The sequence below is a fragment of the Panthera uncia genome (assembly GCF_023721935.1).
Source record: "Panthera uncia isolate 11264 chromosome B2 unlocalized genomic scaffold, Puncia_PCG_1.0 HiC_scaffold_24, whole genome shotgun sequence".
NCBI lineage: Eukaryota > Metazoa > Chordata > Mammalia > Carnivora > Felidae > Panthera > Panthera uncia.
Window position 1 is genome coordinate 20,504,099 of NW_026057580.1, and position 16,297 is coordinate 20,520,395.

Sequence of the window (16,297 nt, forward strand, 5' to 3'; positions counted from 1 at the left end):
GTAACTTTTTTTTTTTAAGGACCAGCTTGAATTATTTCATGGCACTTCTCTTTCTGTGTACCCCCTGATTTTGTTCAAAAAGACCAGCACCATGGAATACTCTATCGCTGTGAGAATGCACTACTCCATATGCAAAACGCAGACAAATCTCACAAACATAGAGTGGAGTGAAAGAAGGCAGACACAAAAGCGTACTGTGAAATCCCATTTATATCAAGCTCAGAAACAGGCAAAACCAATCTGTGATGTTAGAAGTCAGGATAGTGGTTCCTTTGTTGGCCTTAGCAACTGGGAGGGGCAGGAGGGCTTCAGGGGTGCTGGTGATGTACTAATTCTTTGTCTGGATGTTGTTTACATGGATATAGACGCACTGAGCTGTCCACTTATGGACATATTTCTGTATGTAGGCTACATTTCAATCAAGTTTCCTCAAACAAACAAACAAACAAAAAAAGGAACCAGAATGTAATCTTTGAAAGAAGCAGTGACAGGAGAGTAAACTCCTGTGTGCCGACCCAGAAATGAGCCTCTGAGGGTCCGTGTGACAGAAAACTTGATCTCCAGTTGCACTGTTATCTGCTGCTGGAAGGCTCTAAGAAACTTAGCTCCCCTGCGTCTCACATTCTCTGCTGCAAAACAAATGGGATGGAATCAGTTACATAATGTCAGAGACAAGATTCCTCTTCCTTACCTGTTCCAATGGAGCTGGAATATGATTTAATGTTCACTTTGCCTCTCATGTGATCTTCTTATGAAGGAACAGTCTTCAGGCTCACAGACCGATTCTTACACTGTCAAAATGTGCACACACACATCTGCACCCCTGGCGGTATTCAGCCCCTCTCAGCATTCAAGGTGTTAGCAGCGCCATGGTGCCTCGGAAGAATCTTTTCCATGTCTCTCTCCTCGCTTCTGACAGCCTCAGGCGTTCTTTGGCTTGGAGAATGCAAAGCACAGACAAACCTCACAAACGTAGTGTGGAGCTACTGTGTTCAGGCAGCATTCTCCTGTGACTTCCCTCACGGGATCTTCCCTCTGTGCTTGTCTGTGTCTGTGTGTGTGACACCAGTCGTATTGGGTTAGGGCCCACCTAAATGACCTCATTTTAACCTGATGACCTCTGTAAAGATGACCTATTTCCAAATAAAGTCGCTTTCTGAGGTATTGGGGGCTAGGACTTCAACATCTGTTTTTTTTTGGGGGGGGGGCATTATTCAACTCATAAAAGCCAGTGATTAAAAGGCTTCAGGAAACCCTAAGGGAGCCCCCTGACTCCACATCCCACCAGGAAAGGTTAAGGATCCCAACTGAAGACCAAACACCAAGAGACTTGGATAAATTGTGATAATCTCCAGTTTGTATAGCGCCTCCCATTCCCAAAGCCCTTTCATGATTAAACATTTGATTTTTCACAGTTAGAAAGGCAGAAATGCAGGCTCTGGGGCCAGACTGCTTGGGTTGGAACCTCAGCTCCATCTGCTATTAGCTGCCTGACCCACATTGCCTCTGTGCCTCAGTTTTCTCATCTGTCAAATAGGGATGTGGCAAGAATCAAGTGAATTAACATAAGCCCTTCAAGCACACCAGGTGCAGAGATAGCACTGATAAATGTTAGCTGCCAGAACAAAAAGCCAGGTAGCATTGTCTACATCTTACAGAGGAAGAAACTGGGGCACAGAAGGCTAATTCAAAGCAGATCCAGAACTGAAACTCGGGCCTCTAGGATTTAGCAGTTAGTCAGTTAGATAACCTAACTGACTTGTTAGGTTATCCAGCATGACTTGCTGTCGTCCATTTTTAGGTAAAAGTAACAACAATCACAGCTACCTTTTTCTGGGCACTTACTAAGCACCAGGCACGGTCCTAAGTGCTTTACATATAGCATCTCGTTTATTCCTCATAATAACCTATGAGGCAGATATTGTCCCTGTTTTAGAAAGGTGTAAATTAAGGCCTGAAATTTCAGGAGGCCAAGTTGGATCACCCAGCTGGTGATGAAGAGCCGGGATTTGGATGCCAGTCTCTGCAATGCCAGGGCCTGAGTTTTCAACCACTTACACTCTATAACCTCTGGAAAGAAAACCAGCATACTTACTTTATACACAACTAAGGGCTGCCAGGATGGATGGGGTGATGTTTGTAAGTTCCCGAAGGGTCAAGAAGAAGCCAATCTAGGGACACCAGGGTGGCTCAGTTGGTTCAGCATCCAACTCTTGATTTCAGCTCAGGTCATGACTTCATGGTTCGAGAATTCAAGCCCCGCATCAGGCTCTGCACTGACCACTTCGAGCCTGCTTGAGATTCTGTCTCCTTCTCTCTCTGCCCTTCCTCTGCTAGCTCTCTGTATCTTTCTCAAAATAAATAAAAATAAACTTTAAAAAAGCAGACTAAAGAGCCATTCTTAACCATCCTTCCCCCTTCTCCCTGCTGCTTCAGGCACTATACCCCAGTAAGTGTCCCAGATGCTCCCATGGAAAAGTTTGCAGATGGGTCCCCAGGAGCTTGGGGAGCCAGGCCTGGGAGTGGAGAGGCACCAGATAAGTGCTCGATTAGCCAGGCCGGAGGGATTGTCAGACGCTGCCAAAGAAACAGAGAAGATCCCAGTGCCAGAACCCAGAGGGAGCCGTGGTGCCCGGGCACAAAGACTTTGTGACACCTCTCAAATCTGTGAAGAGAGAGGGGAATGACTTCACACGGCTGCATCTCGTCCTAGAAGGGGGAGTACTGCCCTTCACGGATGGCTTCAGATGGCCATGTAGGAACACCTGCCTGCTTTGGGATTTCAAGCAAAGGCCTAATCAAGGCAGTTCTTTGGAGGGCTCTGCTCAGGCTGGTCCCACATCCATCTCGATGCCCACACATGGTTGTGGCTGGCCGGCCAGACAGACACAACTGTTTTGGCTTCTGTCATTTCTTTTTTTCCCTCTATCGGCAGCACTGTACTCAGAGTCCTTGATCCTGTACTCAGAGTCCTTGATCCCAGCTCGCCTGATTAGGGTCCTCAGGACCCAGCACCCAGTCTGTGCCTCCTGGGGCCCCCTGGTGGAGGAGCAAAGGTTAAATGAATCATTTGAGTCATAAAATAAGACAGGTGTGGTTGTGGAGAAAGGGGAGAGAAGAGGAGGAAAAAAAATCATTGTGGATTTTTCCCCAACAGAATTTAAAGAGCTCTGTTGTGACTCTCTTTCTTGTCCCCCACTGGATGAATGATTTGCTGTGACTTAAGGAGCCACAAACACAACAGCTCTGACCCTGGAATGGACTTTGAAGGGGAAGCAAAGTAGAGAACTGGCCTCTTCCCTCGACTTCCATTTGGAGCACCCCACAACTCTCAGGGCATTTAGAAAGTAACACATTTAGCGTTTTCCCAAAGGAATGTGAATTGTGGCCTCAGGAAAAGGTGTTTACTCCCATGGAGGTGGGATTTTTATTGCTAGTTTCAACATCAAGGAGGTGTGAAAGTTATGTACAAATCCTGACAATCAATACCACCTGAGGAAGGCCAGAAAGGGGCCCACAGGTCAGTGCTCAAATGTAAGGTGCACAGCTCAGAAGCGCCTGGGGATCGTGTGAAAATGCAGATTTTCAATCAGTAGGTCTGGGCTGGGGCCTGAGAGTCTGACATGCTGTTGTTGGTCAGAGGATCACTGGCTAAGAAATAATTCCAGCACTTTTCTTGGCATTCTCCTTCACACACACCTCCCCTAATCAAAAACAAAACAAAACAAAACTAAACAGGGAAACAGCATGGCCTAGAAGTGTCTTACATAATCCCAAATATTTGGGAAGGGACTGCCATATGATATTTAGAATTTCAATCTGCTCCCTCTCTGGACAAGAATGGGTTTATTATTATTTTTTTTTTTAATTTTTTAATGTTTATTGCTTTGAGAGAGAGACAGACTGCAAACTGGGGAGGGGCAGAGAGAGAGGGAGACAGAGAATCCAAAGCAGGCTCCAGGCTCTGAGCTGTTAGCATGAAGCCTGATACGGGGTGCAAACCCACAAACCGTGAGATCATGACCTGAGCTGAAGTCGGCCACTTAACCGACTGAGCCACCCAGGCACCCCAAGAATGGATTTATTCTTGATCAGGTCAGATGGTCGAGCAAAGGATGAAGAAGGTTCCATAGAATATTAAGTAGTGTCAGAGAAAAAGAAGAAACAACAGTATTATAACTATTGTTTTTTGCTCTAAAATACATTCTTAAAGGTGGCTTTGACTGATACACAAGAAATACTAGAAATACTAGTATATATATACTATAATATATATATACTAAAAATACTAGAAAACATAATCGAAGGCAAATTTTATTTGTGCTTTGTATTTTTCTATATTTCCCAAATTTTCTACAAACCAACCTATATTGCTTCTTTTTTCTAATACATTTTATAAATGTTTACTCATTTTTGAGAGACAGAGTGTGAGAGGGGGAAGGGCAGAGAGCAAGAGGGACAGAAGATCCAAAGCAGGCTCTGTGTTGAAGGCAGAGAGCCCGATGCAGGGCTCGAACTCACAAACTGCAAGATCATAACCTGAGCTGAAGTTGGACACTCAGGTGCCCCCATGTTGCTTCTTTTTTGAAGGCTAAACTTGAAACATCCTGTACTGTCAAAATATATAGGCCTTTTCCCTGGTGCTAGGAACTAGAATGGAATCTGATATTGTATATACAGGTACACTCTGCAGATAACTAAACCTTTGGGATGGGTGAAGATAAGAATCTTCTGGTGTTTAGGAGACCATGCGAGCAGGGCAGGTCACTGAACCACTACGCAGCATGGAAAGAACCACAGAGAAGGCTTATGAGGAGCACCCAGTCTCTGCCTCCTGAGGTCACGCCGACCACTTGCTGGCCCAAGGTCTGATTTATTTTAGTTTCTATAGCTTTAAGCAAAGCCAATTTGCATAAATGATGGTCTGCATCTTGATCCATGTTTACAAATCAATGAACAGACTACCTAAATCAATGAACTGTGATCTGGTACATTTTATAAGATGAGAAGAAGCAAGTTGGGCAGACGAAGGTTGCAGAGGGTAGAAGTAATCATGGAAATGGAACCTTCATAACTCAGTTTCCCATCCCATGGCATTTCCTTTAAATCAGGATTCCCAATCTTCACAATTGCTAGGGCAGCATAACTTTAGATAACACAGTCCTCCCTAATCAGCACAGTGCTTTGTATACCATGGGTACTCGGGTTTTAAATACACTAATGTTTCTTTGATAATGGTCTGAGCATAGAGCACAGAGCAATTTTAGGAAATGGTCATCTTTTCCCACTGGTAGCAATAAGCTTTGCAAAGAGGTTTACACAGGCAGTCACCCCAAACCTATCTGTTAAATGGAATAAAAGATTATTGAAGCACAAGAGGACTTGTTTTTATTATTTAAGAGGACTGAAATACTAAAACAGGTTACTAAGATATGGGAAAAGGGACAGCAATAAATGTAGCAATATTCTTTTTTTTTTAAATGTTCATTTACTTTTGAGAGAGAGAGACACAGCACGAGCAGGGTAGAGGCAGAGAGAGAAGGAGACACAGAATCTGAAGCAGGCTCAAAGTTCTGAGCTGTCAGCACAGAGCCCAACACGGGACTTGCACCCACAAACTGTGAGATCATGACCTGAGCCGAAGTCAGACGCTTAACTGACTGAGCCTCCCAGGCGCCCCTTCTTTTCTATTTAAACATATAGGATGGCTTTATAGGTTTCAAGTATGTGATTTCTAATGTTTGAGGAAATAAAATTCCAGGAGGGCCCATGCCTCCGTCTCTCCATCCACTGTTTGGGAACGAAGACTGACCTTCTGTTAGCATCTCAGCTGATCTCTTGGGTGCTTTTTGCCAGTCTCATTCAGTTTTGAATATTCTTTACCCTTCATGCTTGGGCTGCAAAGGTAATCATATGCAACATTTTGCTCTTTTGTCTCCAGTCCTTATTCCTCTAGGTCCTTTATTCCCTTGACCATGACCCTTTCCATCAGGTGTCCAGTACTTTCATGGCTTCTCTAGAAAAAAGGGAAAACTCTTTTATACAGAGGTACAAACAACTGATAACAATTTAGAGCAGCACAGATAGGTTCTTTTCCAGGCCAAATCAATTACAGACAAAATTTGTTCCTAAGGATCTGCTTGCTTATTTTTGATCCTCTGTTTTCAGTGTGAAGATGACCCTGGCTTCAAGAACGTCTTTCTGAGGCTCTCTATCAGCTCAGGAAAGGCTCCCTATCTTCAACCGTGCCTGACTCCTATACTTCTCTCCTTCTCACCATCCCACCAAAACTTACCCAACCTACCCCAGCCTTCCTTGTCTTCATCATACATTGACCAAATATACCAGTAGGTCCCCTTAATAGTGAGAATTGGGGACAAGTGCATTTTTGAGATGCTCTGCTCTTTGGTCCAGGGGCCCAGTAAAGCTTGATGACAAATGAGTTAAGCTGTGGCCTAGGTGGTCCAGTCTCAATTCCAAAACACCTTCCTCTGGCCCTATGGGCATCAGTGACTCACCAGCAGTCTGGGAGGACCAAATTGCTCCCCAAGTAAAGCAGATAAGATGAAAACACAGAGTGGTATTTGCTGGGGTGGATCCTTGCCCATTCAGTGTGTTTGCATTGTCTACTTTTGATCCAAGGTCCCTGGCTGAGCAAATTGATACAAGACCAATTAAATTTCCACTGCAGGGGATTCAGCAGATGTCCAATGCTTCTGCTGTACTGAAGCGTACTCCCTGACTGCCTTGCTAATGGTAAGTGGGCCTTGAAACATACATATCACGTTGGAAGAACCAAGAGACTAGATGCAGGGCTCAGCACCCCTTTTCCTGGGCAAAAGCCAAACCTAAGTCCCCACAAGTTTGCCATATCTTACCACTATCCTACACCAACCTCCGTAATTAATTATGAAAAGCAGTCTGTTGTAGAGAAAAGCAGCTGGGAAGACTCTCAGACACCCTGACTTCTAGGGTGTGTTAGCACCAGCAGCTAATGAAAACAGTGTTTTATTCATTTGCTGTTGGAGGCAGCATGAGGTGGAGTTCTCAGACCCAGGTCACAAAGATAATGACCTTGAGAAGGTAACTCTCTGCAAGCAGGAGAGAAGTCTTCCATCTTTGTCATACCAGGCTGCAGTGGTGTCTGGGCTGGCACTGCAAGGCCCCCAGTTGAGAGTATAGGTTGGGGGCTGGTCAGCAGTTTGAGCTATGGCAGGCCACATAACCTCTAGAACTTTCCAGGGGAATCCTCCTAACAAATAGTCACCCAGATCTGACTCATCCTTAGCTTACTGAAGGCTACTGACAAGAATGGGTCTCCCACTCTTCCCGAGGATGCTTGATCGGGGCAACTGGGATGTGTGTCTGTTTGGGGTGGGGGATACCATTTACTTTCTGATCTGAGAGTAAATATGACTGAACCAAAAAAGGGTCTCAGATGTGTAAGTTACAGGCACACATAAATGTTACCAGTTTACCTCTTAAATATTTATCAGCCTAAAGTTACTTATCTTGAGAGGCCATATAACACAGTGGTGAAACCCACAGTCTTTGGCACCTAATGGATCTGGGTTTGAATTCCAACTATACTCACTGTGTGGTCTTGGGCAAGTTACTTAATTTTCCAGGCCTCACCTCCCTGATAGTAAGATCGAGGTGATGATAATGAAACAGTACCTTCCAAATAGAGTTACTATTAAGACTGAATGAGCTCATGTAATCTAAGTGGTAGAACAGTGCACTATTAGTAAGTGCTCAGCTATCATCTTGGGAATATGAAAGGTCATCATTTTTCAGTAAAAGTCAGGTTTACTTAGATGTAATTTATGTATAATGAAATTCACTCCTTTTGGTGTACATTTCTGTAAGTTTTAATAAACTTATACAATCGTGTAACCACCACCACAATCAAGATACATCACCCCAAAAAGTTCCTTGGTGCCCCTTTTTCATCGACCCCTCTCCTCAACCCTAGCCTTAGACAACTACTGATCTGTTTTCTGTCCCTATAGTTTTACCTTTTCCTGAATGTCATACAATAAATAGCAGAAAACTCATCATTTTTAAAGGCTGACATATGTGACAACCAATGAATTTCTAAGTATATTAAAGAATCAAGTTACAATTTTCATTCCAAATCAGATGATATATTTCCTGTTGACTTATAGAAGAGGTATATTATTTTTCAATGCCTCCTGAATTAGTTCCTTTATGGGTAAGTGGCTCTTTCTCATATGCTATCTCATCAGTCATTACATCTCAACCTTGAGGCTGGAGTTGGCAAGGAGCAGGATATGACATAAAGGAGATCTCAGGTATTCAGAAAAGCAAAATAAAATGGAGATAGAGTCACTTGAGGCAGGAAGTGAATTATATGGTTCTCCATCTCTCCATTTTAGGGGAAGTCTGGGGAGTTGTAGAGAGTAATGCCAAGGACAGGGGCATTTTGTTTGTTTGTTTGTTTGTTTGTTTGTTTTTTCAATCTATGACTTGGACTCTGGAATGAGTTTGCCTTGCAACCTGTCCTGCACAAAGTCTAGGAGTTGGCCACTCCTAAGTAAACTTGGTGGCATAACGACCATCTTGGTTCCCATATGGTATGGAGGGGCTCCTGAAGCTCCCCCACGAAGTGAGAGGAAAGAAAGTAGCTAACTGGAGAATGGCCCACTGTGACAGAGGGAAATGACCCTACAGCAGACAACATGGGCTAATCACCTAGACCAAGAACTAGATACAGGACAGTTTTGGAGGGGCTCACTAACAAGAGCCTGGCAAACCAAAGTATCCAGGAATTACCCCTACACCCTGGCCAAGAGGCCAGATGTTGAAGCACGCCTATAGTCAACTTAGCTGTAGGCAAAGTCAGGAGGGAAGGCAGTAGGCAATGGTGGGGATCTGAGCATTCAGGGACACTTCTTGGATTCTAAACCTCTCTGTTCTAGTCCCATGATAATTCAGGTAATACACCCCTCGCCACAATCCCATCTTATGGAAGCACAGGAGAGGGCAAGGACACTGACAAGACCAAGCCTTTCTCCTCAAGTACTGTTTGAACTGTTGTAGCAGACTAAGGTGACCCAGTGGGCCAGGGCTTGTGAGAAAGTCACAAGCTGTTGTCCCAGCCCACTTGAGTGTAAGGCGTGTGACTCTCCAGCCCCAGTACACTCCCATCACACTTTCACAGCTACTTTATCCTCATTTCTCATCTATTACCTCTTGGAAGTGGCCCCTGAGACTGCAGCTTTAAGAATCTTGGTCTTGTGGGGTGCCTGGGTGGCTCAGTTGGTTAAGCATCCAACTCTTGATTTCGGCTCAGGTCATAATCTCATGCTTCATGGGATATAGCCCAAGTCAGCCTCCATGCTGACAGCATGGAATCTGCTTGGGATTCTCTCTCTCTCTCTCTCTCTCTCTCTCTCTGTCTCTCTCTCTCTGCCACACCCCCACCTGCACACTCAAGCACGTGCGCTCTCTCTCTTTCTCTCAAAATAAATAAATAAACTTTAAAAAAAAAAGAATCTTGGTCTTGGAATATTAGTCAACCATTAAAAAAACAACAACGAAATCTTGCCATTTGCAACAAAAAAAGTATAATGCTAAGTGAAATACATCAGTCAGAGAAAGGCAAATACTATATGATTTCACTCATACATGGAATTTAAGAAACAAATGAACAAAGGAAAAAAGAGATAAATCAAAATGTAGACTCTTGGGTCACCTGGGTGGCTCAGTTGATTAAGCATCCAACTTCAGTTCAGGTCATAATCTTGCGGTTCATGAATTTGAGCCCCACGTTGGACTCTGTGCACAGAACCTGCTTTAGATCCTCTGTCTCCCTCTCTCTCTGCCCCTTCCCTGCTCATGCACTCTCTCTCTCTCTCTCTCTCTCTCTCTCCAAAATAAATAAATATTAAAAAAAAAGAAGAAGAAGACTCTTAACTATAGAGAACAACACGATGGTTTCTAGAGGGGAGGTGAGCGAAGGGATGGGTGAAATAGGTAATGGGGATTAAAAGTATATTTATGGTAATGAGCACTGAATAATGCACAAAATTACTGAATCACTATTATTGCACACCTGAAACTAATATAACACTGGACTTTCAAAATATAAGTCTTTCAAAACATAATACTGGACTTTCAAAAATGTTTAAAAATAGAATCTTGGTCTTACAACTTCTACATAAGCTGGACATTTTAAGGAATAGTGAAATGCATCCCTCTGTAAATAATGATTTTTTTTTTTTAAGTTTGTAACTCAAGGGGATGCCTGAGTGACTCAGTTGGCGGAGCGTCAGACTTTTGATTTCGGCTCAGGTTATGATCTCATGGTTCATGAGATGGAGCCCTGAGTCAGGCTCTGCACTATCAGCTTGCTTGGGATTCTCTCCCTCCCCCTCTCTCTGCCCTTCCCCCACTCACATGTGCACGCATGTGCTCACACTCTCTCTCAACATAAATAGATTTTTAAAAGTTTGTAACTCAGATAAGCACTCCACAGCTCATCTTTAAGTTCAAGATTTTATCATTCAGATTTCTTCAAATTTCTCCCTTTCTTTTGGATACACTTGAAGGTACATGGTGCCATTAGATGCATTTATGCATTTCCACAGAGCAAACATGAGCTTTTTATAATGAGCAACTGTAATGGGATTTGGCTTCTAGGAGAAGATTAAGAAAATGATTATAAATAATAGGAAGACCAAATGCCCTTTATTTGAGAGCAAATAAACTTTAAATGTTAGGGCAGATTACAATGCCACAGTGATAAAGTAATTAGTAGTTCCTATTGAAACAAGCTTAATCCAAGGGAAATTCCATAACCAATTATATTTCCCATGTGTAACTGGGCAGGAAAATACGACATTTAAGAAGGCAGAAAAGGAACTTCTTTGTAGGCCTCCATTAAAACTGGATGTTGGAACACGAATGCACTCCAAAGTATATCATTATTTTTTGCACTCTTTTATCACTCTGAAGTGAAGAAACCAATCTAGGAAAAAGGTGAGAGTCAGCATTTTGAAATGCATTGGAAAATTGTAAATTATGAGAGCTATTGATAAAGCTGGTATTTATAGCTCTATCAAGGATTTTATATTGTTTACATCTGGATTGCAGACTCAAAGCCCACTAACCTATTCCAACTTATTAATGCTGTTTCCTTGTTCAGTGTCAACTACACATGAGACAAAGATGATCTGAGTGGGTCACTTGGGTCAAGATTTAAAATACAGCTACTTAAAATAAAGGCTTCCCAAGCTAGACTGTATGTTTTGATATAAACTGCATCTGAATTGGTATCACTGAGGATGTATCTTTGCTATTCATCTACAAACACAAATACTTATGAATGATATCAGATAGTGCCTGGGCATATAAATTGTCCACTCACCTGTTGAATTTCTGATTCTAAAAACTTTGGAAGAGTTTTCCCCAAAACGCCTCCTTTAGATTCTATGGTTGAGAGAAACAAAACCAAACAGGAAGCATGGACAATTGTCTTTGAGCATATCAGTCCACTCTCTCTACACTACCCCCTCACCTCCACCAGGTCTTAGTTTCCCCTTCCTTTAGTGAGGTCTTCAGTTTCATCCACTCACTTACTGACTTACTCACTTATTTGTCTTATTAGCTACCTATTGCTGTGTAAGAAATTATCCCCAAGACTTAGTGGCTTAAAACTACACACATTTGTTATCTCTTAGTTTCTGAGGGTTAGGAGTTGAGGCATGCTTAGCTAAGTACTCAGCTTCAGGGTCTCTCACAAGGCTGTAATCAAGGTGTTGGCCAGGGCAGGGATCTCATCTGAAGGTTGACTGGGTGAAGCATCCATTCCCAGACTCATGTGGTTGTTGCCAGGATTCAATTCCTTGAGCTTTTCCAACATGTGAACTTGCTTCATCAAAGCATATAAGGTGAGAAGGTGATCAGCAAGATGGAAGTTGCAGTCTTATGTAACCTAATAATGGAAATGACATACCCTCAACGTTGCTGAATTCTATTGGTTAGAAGCAAGTTACTCCAGGTAACGTAGGCTGTGAATACTAGCAGGTGGGGAAAATTGGGGACATTTTAAAAGTTGCCAATCACATTTATGAAGAATTTTTTGAGCACTTCTTAGGTGCCTGACACTGTGCTAGGTGCAGAGAATACAGTGGAGAACTTCCTTCTCTCATCAGAACTCATAACCTATCAAGGGCACTGGGTGGCTCAGTTGGTTGAGCATCTGACTTCTGCTCAGGTCATGACTTATGGTTCCTGGGTTCAAGCCCCATGTCAGGCTTTGCACTGATTGTTTTGGATTCTCTGTCTTCCCCTCTCTGTGTCCCTCCTCCTCTGGCATACCTTTTCTCTCAAAAATAAATAAACATTAAAAAAAATTAGAACTCACAATCTATCTGGGGGAAAAGGAGCAGTCCTTGAATAGATTATTGCAATTGTGATAAGCCCACTAAATTAGAAATACAGGAAACAAAGGAGCCGTCCTGGTCTAGGCTGAGGGAGATAGGATGTCAGAAAGGGACATTTCAATGGAAACTCAAAGAAGGACTCACCCAGAAAAGGAGGAAGAACATTTCCCAGGCAGAGGGAACGGCCTTTGCAAAGATCTTCAGGCAAGATTTGAGAAAGAGTAGCTGGAATATAGAGACAGAGACAGTGGGAAGAGTAAGAGGAGGAAGTAGGGTCTTGTCTGCTATATTCAGGAGGTTGGTTCATAGTCAATGACCAAAGGAAAGCCCTTGAGAAGTGATTCGTAAGATCTCTTTGGCCACCTTTCTCCTTCTTCTGCAGGTCTCCTCTCTACTGGCCTAGGGTCAGTCTTGTGGCTACGACCATGCTCCGTGACACTACTAAGTGGCCTGACTCTCCTTTATCCTGTAACAATATCCTGCTAAGATTGTATCATATAGTCCCAAAGCCTCTTCTTCTTTCCACCTCCAGGATTTTTCTGGCAATTTTCAAACAAAACCATGGTAAACTCTTATTATATAAAACAGACAAAAGCAGAACCACTCGGATCAAAGACAGTTATAGGAGGAGGAAGGACACTTGGGAATGCTCTCCCTCACATCTCCATGGGGGGTCCCCAAGACACCTGTCTGGAGTTCCAGGACTCCAGTTTGGGAAACATGCACCTGGGCCCCAACTTTGTCAACTATTATTCCCAAGGACCCTTTCTGTCAATAAATTTTTATTGGAATCCTTGCAACATGTTAGACATGTAGTAGGCACGTAGAACAGAAGGGGATTAAGACAGCTCTTCCCTCTATACCTCAAATTGTCTGTACACTTATAGAAGGAGGATCTGAGCAGAGAACACTCTTTGTATCCTATCTCAGCGTGTTTCCTCCCTACCAAGGCTCTGCACAGAAAATGCGGCAGCAGCCTTTGACCTCCAATCTGATTTCAGAGTCTTAGACTTGAGTCAGCCATCAGGTCTAGCATGTTCTGTTGGTCTCTGGGATCCTGCCCAATATGCCTCAACAATCCTGAATTCTAGGGTGAGATGGCTTCCATTTGCTGGTTGATTACCAGGGATTTGACTAATCCTTCATAATTAACAACTAAAAGCTCATACCAGTCCTGAAACAGTAAATTCAAAAAATTCAAAGTCTTAAAACAGTAAAAGGTGCAATGGTAGGCCAAGGCTATGCAACATCAGAACAACAAGCCCGGATGTTGGGTTGTGCAAGCCAAGCAGTCTGTTGTTTAATTGTTTTATCTCTGCGTGACTCATTTGGCATGTTTTAGCTTAGACTCAGGCCAGGTTTTAATAAAAACAGCAAAAGGATCCAGCTCAACTTTCTCCTCCTCCAGAAGATCTTCCCTCCAAACAAAAAGTAAGCTCTATCTCTGTCCTACAAACTGAGATCACCTCTTGATTTTCTGACCTATTGCAGAATACTGGAACAGTATTTTGGGATACCTACACTTCTTAAAATGTTTTATTAAAATTTTTATTAAAATTTTTCTTCTCAAGTGATGTGCTTTACCTGAGTAAATCTTAAACTCCTTCCAGGCTCAGGGAATGCTTTACTCATGTTGGTATTTATGGTCCTTTCCCACCTCCAGTCGACTTAGCACTGTGTCATACAAATAGGCACTCTATAAATATTTGTATGTGAATGAATAACCATGGGCCACCCCATGTATTATACAGCTAGTCTCATTGACTTGAAGGTGACCTAGCTGGGGCATTTGTGAGGGACATGAGTTCTGGAGGCAGTCTGGGTGGGCAGCATATGGTTCACAGCTGGCAGGCAACATTCACAGACCCCTGGCCAAGTATGTGTGAAAGTCAACATCTTTATGCCTTGGGGGAAAAGGTCACTGATTAAACCTGCACGGAGGGTGATTATCATTTACTTAACCCCAACCTGGACTACATATCACCAGGCTTCACTTGCACCTTTACCTTAGTTGTAATTTAACCATTTTTGCAACATTTCACTTTACACAAGAGCGCATTCCCTGAAAACAACCAACCAGAGGATTCTACTAAAAGCAGCATGGTTTTTATTTCCTTTCAACTTTTGCTGTTTAGTTAGACTACAGGCAATTCGAATTTCATCTCCTTCAACTTACGTGAAACGTTGAAGAGGAGGTAATATAACCAGAGTGTCGTGAAGCTCTTATTCAAATCAGGATTTGCTTTGTATGAGACTTCATGTTCTGAGCCATGGATAACCATGTCAGAAGGGGGTTAGGCTTCCATTCTTTGGACAGGCCCTCCCGGCTTTATGACTGTGGGTGACTCACTCAACCTTCTGGCAACTTTCTTCCTGCCACTAAAAAGGTGAGAAACAGAGTAGGGATATTATGAATTACTTCTTAGGCTTAAGGGTATTATGAGAATGAATTGCTTTTTGTCCATCCCTTCTAGGAAAAAGATACACAAAAAGTGTGAACTTCTGGACTCACCTTTTCCATAAACTGGATCCTGTTCCTATTTCCCCTACTTCTAGCAAGAGGACTATTAACTACTTAACACCTTTCCAGAGGCAACCAGTTTAGTCTTAGCAAGTCTTCCTTGCCAAAACCTATGCATCTGTCCTTTTTTGTATACCTCATTCATTCACTTAGTGACTATTACTGACCATCAGTGAAATGCATGCCATTGTATTAGTTGCAATTGATAGAAACAAGTATAAGACTAAGAAATGGATAGAAATAAGAAATAAGACTTGGTTCTCACCATTAAGAAGCCTACAAAGCTTTTTAAGGGTCACAGTTACCAACTGTTTCTGTGTTTTTTCCTTATACGTGAGAAGTTGAAGTTCCAAGTCTAATCTCCCGTCTGCAATCTCTTACTTATTTTCTCTATAAAGCACTTCAATGACAAATTATTATTTCTAAATAAACATTATAATCATGTCATTTCATGGAGATAAAAAAATATTTTTTTGAGAGAGAGAGAGAGAATGGGAGGGGCAGAGAGAGACAGAATCCTAAGCAGGGATTCTCTGTCAGCTCAGAGCCTGATGTGGGGCTCAAATCCACGAATTGTGAGTGAGATCATGACCTGAGCTGAGATCACGAGTCGGACACCCAACTGTTTGAGCCACCTAGGCACCCCTTGGAGGTAAAATTTCTAATAGCTCTTCACTGCTCACAGGATAAAGATAAAACTGTTTCTTAAAAAAAAAATTTTAACATTTATTTTTGAGAGAGAAAGAGAGAGACAGAGTATGAGACGGGGAGGGGCAGAGAGAGAAGGAGACACAGAATCCGAAGCAGGCTCCAGGCTCTGAGCTGCCAGCACAGAGCCTGACCCGGGGCTCAAACCCACAAACGCGAGATCATGACCTGAGCTGAAGTTGGATGCTTAACCGATTGAGCCACCCAGGTGCCCCAGATCAAACTCTTAACTTAACTTTTAAGTGTTAGAGCCTCTAAAATCTGGAACGAAGTTATTTCCTGATCTCACTTCCTACAACTACCCATTATAAATTTTCTGCTTGGACAAATTGGTCAGATTATTATACTAAAAGTATATATATCCTTCTCCCACTGCAATCTATTGCTAAAAAGAAAACCACAGACCCAAAATGGTGTCACTTAGGCTAAGTCACTAAACTAGGGCTTAATACCTAACCTAATTGTAGTTTCAACCTTCCCCAGAAATGTAGTCTTCATCACTCAGGAATTTTCTGATAAGCATCATTGAGGTAATCTGTTACAGGGCTCTCTCTAACCCTCAAAGGAAGATGAGGTAATTTGCATGATAAGACCTCTTTCTCTTCCCCTAAGGGAAAGTGACCTTGCCTGAAACAGTCCTTTTCTTTTCCTAATAACT

At 42.7% G+C, this 16,297-nt stretch overlaps 1 long non-coding RNA gene across 1 annotated transcript; it reads right to left on the reverse strand.

Annotated features, from left to right (window-relative positions):
* Positions 1 to 202: 202 nt before the first annotated feature.
* LOC125938568 (uncharacterized) lies at positions 203 to 14,785 on the reverse strand. Its single transcript, XR_007462736.1, has 5 exons — positions 14,587 to 14,785; positions 12,555 to 12,635; positions 11,746 to 11,959; positions 5,813 to 6,016; positions 203 to 629 (listed from the first exon to the last, which is right to left on the reverse strand). It is a non-coding gene; the product is annotated as an uncharacterized LOC125938568 (long non-coding RNA).
* Between the last annotated feature and the right edge of the window lie 1,512 nt (positions 14,786 to 16,297).